This window comes from Lactuca virosa, chromosome 6 (genome assembly GCF_052849685.1).
Source record: "Lactuca virosa cultivar CGN04683 chromosome 6, Lactuca_virosa_CGN04683_v6, whole genome shotgun sequence".
NCBI classification, from domain to species: Eukaryota; Viridiplantae; Streptophyta; class Magnoliopsida; order Asterales; family Asteraceae; genus Lactuca; species Lactuca virosa.
The window spans coordinates 90,512,520-90,517,532 of NC_136431.1; the positions used below are offsets into that span (position 1 = coordinate 90,512,520).

A 5,013-nucleotide genomic window follows, 5' to 3' on the forward strand; every position below is an offset into this window, starting at 1 on the left:
CCCTATAGATGAACGTTGGTAGCTATGGACTTAGCACCTCACAAATAAACGTTGGCAGCTATGAATTTAGTGCCTAAGAGATAACATTGTCAACTATGGATTTAGTTCCAGTTAGATAAACCCTGACAACGATGAACTTCATGCCTATTCTTTAGGACAATCTGTAACATTCCCAATTTCACAGCCAGAAAAAGACCGATTTGTTTATGCTTTTTTTTAAATCAGAGTATCCTTTTGAAGAATAATGTTGCGGAATTTGTTCCCAAAAATATGATAAGTATATTATCAAAGCATTTCCGAAGAAATGTATTTCACTATATTAAAAACATTGGGATGTCATTGTCAATACAATAGATAAGCATAAACAGAAATAATACAGGCCTTACAAACATATATTATTCTAATGGCCTATAGATCTCTCATCAGATCAACACTCATGTCCTCCTTTGTCACTGCCTATAATACAAGAAACTGAGTGGGTCAGGCTTGCGAGCCTGGTGAGCACATAAGTTTTTCAACCCACAATAATTAAGTTCATTAATTTCATCAAATCATTCAACCCGATTACCCGTTCCCATTATTCTCACTTTATGTCCATAAAGCATCTAATTTACGGGACCTAACCTACGGATTATCATCATAATGACAACATTGTGTAGGGGATTCCTAAGCAATATATGTCAAAAAGGAAACCATGACGGGGATGGAGTACACCTGGTGAACACGTAGTTCAAAAACACTTACACGTTGCGAGCATGTCAGCGTTCCACTAGATTGTCTATAATAGTCTGTGGTCGTCATCTATACTCTGCTAGATGACTAAATCATATTAAACATCGTGTCCTCTCATCATTCATTTCATCATCTATATCATCTACCCATCTTTACCCATCATAATTATAGGTATAAAAATACATATACAGTTTAAATAGAATAAAACATGTATATTTTGTTCATCCAGCATAGATATCAAGAACACAGATAATATGCACACATAGCACGTAATTTATATTTGAATACTTCATATCTATGTGTAAGATTAAAGTAACTATGCACTCACTTGTTAAAGTGATGACTCAAAATTTGGGCAACGCTTCGCTTCTAATAATTTTCTTTTCCTTCGACGAAACCTAGTATAATTATCACTAGATTTTAGTCTAATATTTATTGCAACTAGTTATGAGTCTGGATTCATCATTAAATCAAAGTCTAATTCATGATCTATGAAGTAAGGGACAACCAGTTAGGATCATATCAGAGGTAGGGTCTAATTGGTATATGCAGTATACTGTTTGGAAATCTCACTTTAAACAACTTACTAAATCACAGCCTAGACATCATCCCCGTAAGTAGATCAATCAGTATAACGAATTTGAATCAATGATAAATCTTTTTTATAGGTTCATAATAACGATAAGGAAGTTAAACATAAGTTTTACTTAAAGTAGGGTAAGCATAACTCACTTACAAGGGGGTTTAGCGAGGAACCGGGCTCTGCTCGTGCAGAACTTCTGAGCCGAAAGGTCTTCTTCTTGGGGCCTTCTAGCACTCTAGTACTTACTTCTAACACTTATGAAGTGCTAGGGAAGGGAGAAGAGGGTTTGGGAGTAATTGGGAGAAGAGAATTGGAAAGGTGTGAAGAAAATGGGTGATTTGCGCCTCTATTTATAGGCTGGGAATTCACATTACGTGGGGCGTAACTAAGCAGTACGTTGGGTGTACACGGTACATGGGGCGTACCAAGCTTGGTACATTGGGCGTATTGGACACGTTTCGCGATCCAGTGCACAGTCGTGGGGAGGAAGGTACGGTTGGGATTTAGCCACGTGTCACCTCCGAAGTTTATTAAGAAAATTAATTATTTTCTAAAATTTGTAACTTTCGCATACGAGCTCTAGTTTTGACGTTCTTTATATCCACGCGTAGGTAGAGACATGATCCACACCTTTAATTTAGTCTCTGTCGGCTAATTTTTAATTTATTTTTAAAGTTATATTTTAACAGGGTTAGACAATTAAAGTCCGTTAAAAAATCATTACTTTGTCGTCCAGCGTCCGTTTTCGTCTTTCTTTATATCGTTGAGCTCCTATTAAAGAGATCTTCGATTCTCGTTTAGGTTGTGTCGGCTAAAAATCGATCGATCTAAAATTCGATTTACGGGCTGCATATTGATATGCCAAACCTTAGAAAATCATAACTTCATCTAACAAAGTCAGATTTGGACGTCCTCTATATGCACGCTCTTGGTTTAATGTATACTATGACTTTCGTTTAGATCGCTAAAGCTAAGAAGTATTTTATCGCAAACTCACTTTTTACGATACACAACACCGTGCGGGTTTTGTCGCAAAACTTTGACGGGTCATAACTTCTTCGTTATAAGTTGGATTTCATCGTTATTTATATCTCCGGAATCCTTTTCACGACCACTTCGACTTTCTTCATAGATATTGGGTCTATCTATTATTTTATCTTTGATGCATAATTTTATTATTATTTTATTATATCGTTATAAGCACATGTATTGCACATAAATCACATAATACTCAAATTATTCCTCTTCATTTCTTCAAAATAGGTTACAATTGTTGACCCTAATTATTACACCATTATACTAATGCTTAGCCAGAAACCTGGGCATTACACAATCCTTAGGAAAGAATGAATGAAGGACAGATGATTCTTAGGCTAGATCCTTAAGAATAAAGAAGATAATTGGGATGGGAAATTAGGTTAATTATTTGACGATTAAACATAATAATTATATTATTGTGGGTTGAAAACTCTATGTACTCACCAGGTTTCCCAACCTGACCTACTTAGTTTATTGTATTAGAGGTGACTATATGAAAGAGATTCAAGGAGTTACCTTGTAATATTTCGTTATGCTTATGTTTCTGTATGGACGATGACATCCCAATGTTTTAATATAAATAAAAATACATTTATTCAGAAATGATTTGATAAACATATTTATCATGTTTTCTGGGAAAAAATTCCACAATACTATTTTTCAAAAAGGATACTCTAATTTTTAAATAAGCATAAACAAATCGGTCTTTTCTGCCCGTGAAAAATAGGGATGTCACATAAAATAATACCCATATTTAAACTAAAACCGATAAACTAACACAAATAACGTTTAAAAGGTAACTTTCCAAAAATACCCACAGGGCTATTTTTGTCCCTGATGCTGAATTATTCCAACATGTCCAACAACTAGAAGAGTCATCAACCCTATCCACACTATCACAATACCTTATGCCACTTGCTTTATTTGCTCTCACTCGGGTTTTGGTGACAAAACCTATATGGAAACCAAGTATGTGAGTGACATAGAAATAGTAGTGATCCACACAATAACCATCATAACCCACAAGAAAACACGATGCTTCAAAAAATGAAATCCACTAATAAGAAACAAGATAATGCTAAGAGTCGAACCAAAACCTACCGTGTTGCAAACCCGAAAAAATTGGTATAAAGTTGGATGATTGGACGCTATGATAGCATATCCAGCCTTATGAGTGGATAAGTCATCTTGCCAATGGCCATTAAGAAGATTAGTACCTGCTTGAAAGGCCATCCTTGCTATCAATGATGCACAAACCATCAAAGTGTTTTGCTTTTTGTCCAACAAGTCATCAGAGTTTGTAAAGGTTTCTTTCAAGTAATTGAAAAGAGATACATGTCTCTTATTATAGTCTAAGCCATCCATGCCGATTTTGATTCTGGAATTTTGAGGATCATGTATGAACAAATTTCCCATTTTCGCCTCAACAGCTCTTGCTCACGTTAGGGAATGTAATATTTGTTTATATTTTAAATCTCTTAGACCTTGAGCCAATATATCCATTGGTGTTTCCCAATTTGTATTTGCTATGTTGACTTGTATTGTTGTACTGAGTAACAAGAAAATTATGGTCTAAACAAATGTTAAAGAAAGGACCAGCTAATCATTACGAATAAGTCTTGCAAACACAAATAAAAAAACTCATTATATATTTCCAACGTCAATTCTGAAAAAAGAAAAAAGAGTGGAAAGATCTTAGTATGTGTACCTCAATTTGTCTATAAATCACAAGTAGGTGTAATATATTATTGCCTTGACTATCCTTAGAGTTTATAAATTCTTGATCACCCGTAGTCTTAATTAAGAACTTCAAAACCTCCGGATGGTTATGGTTCACATACAAGTACAAGATGGTCTCTTGTTGTACCATGACTCAAGTTGTATGCATGCGGTTGGTGTTAGAGATTTGGAATATAATAACACTTTGAAATTCTAAGAATCATGATTACTGTAACATCCACCATGGCTCTAGCTGTATGCATGGGGTTGGTGTTAGAGATTTGGAATATAATAGCACTTTGAAATTCTAAGAATCATGATTACTGTAACATCCCCCTCTGGCACGTAACACAATATTGTCCGCTTTGGGCTCCCGGCGCAAAAACTTCCCAGGGGGTCACCCATCCCTGAATTGTTCTTGCCCGAGTATGCTTAACTGCAGAGTTCTTATGGGATCTTCTGCCCTCACGGCTTTAAAACGTGTTGTGTTATGGAAGGTATCCACACCCCTTATAAGGAATACTTAGTTCTCCTTCCCAGTTGATGTGAGATCAGGTGCAACCCACCTTCACCCCCCTCCCATTTTAGGGTTCGACATCCCTGTCGAACACATCGACCCGTGCCCTAGCTCTGATACCATTTGTAACATCCACCTCTGGCACGTATCACAATATTGTCCGTTTTGGGCTCCCGGCGTGAAAGCTTTCCAGGGAGGGGGTGTTACAAATGGTATCAGAGCTAGGGCAAGGGACGATGTGTTCGACAAGGACGTCGAAACCCTATAATGAGCGGTGAAAGTAGGTTGCACCTGATCCCAAATCGACTGGGAAGGAGAACTAAGCATTCCTTATAAGGGGTGTGGATACCTTCCCTAAAATAATGCGTTTTAAAGTCGTAAGGACATCAGATCCCATAAGAACTCTGCTGTTAAGCGTGCCTAG

At 36.6% G+C, this 5,013-nt stretch overlaps 1 pseudogene; it reads right to left on the minus strand.

Moving 5' to 3' along the window:
• Window positions 1-342: 342 nt before the first annotated feature.
• LOC145121738 (uncharacterized) lies at window positions 343-4,223 on the minus strand (annotated as a pseudogene).
• Window positions 4,224-5,013: the final 790 nt, after the last annotated feature.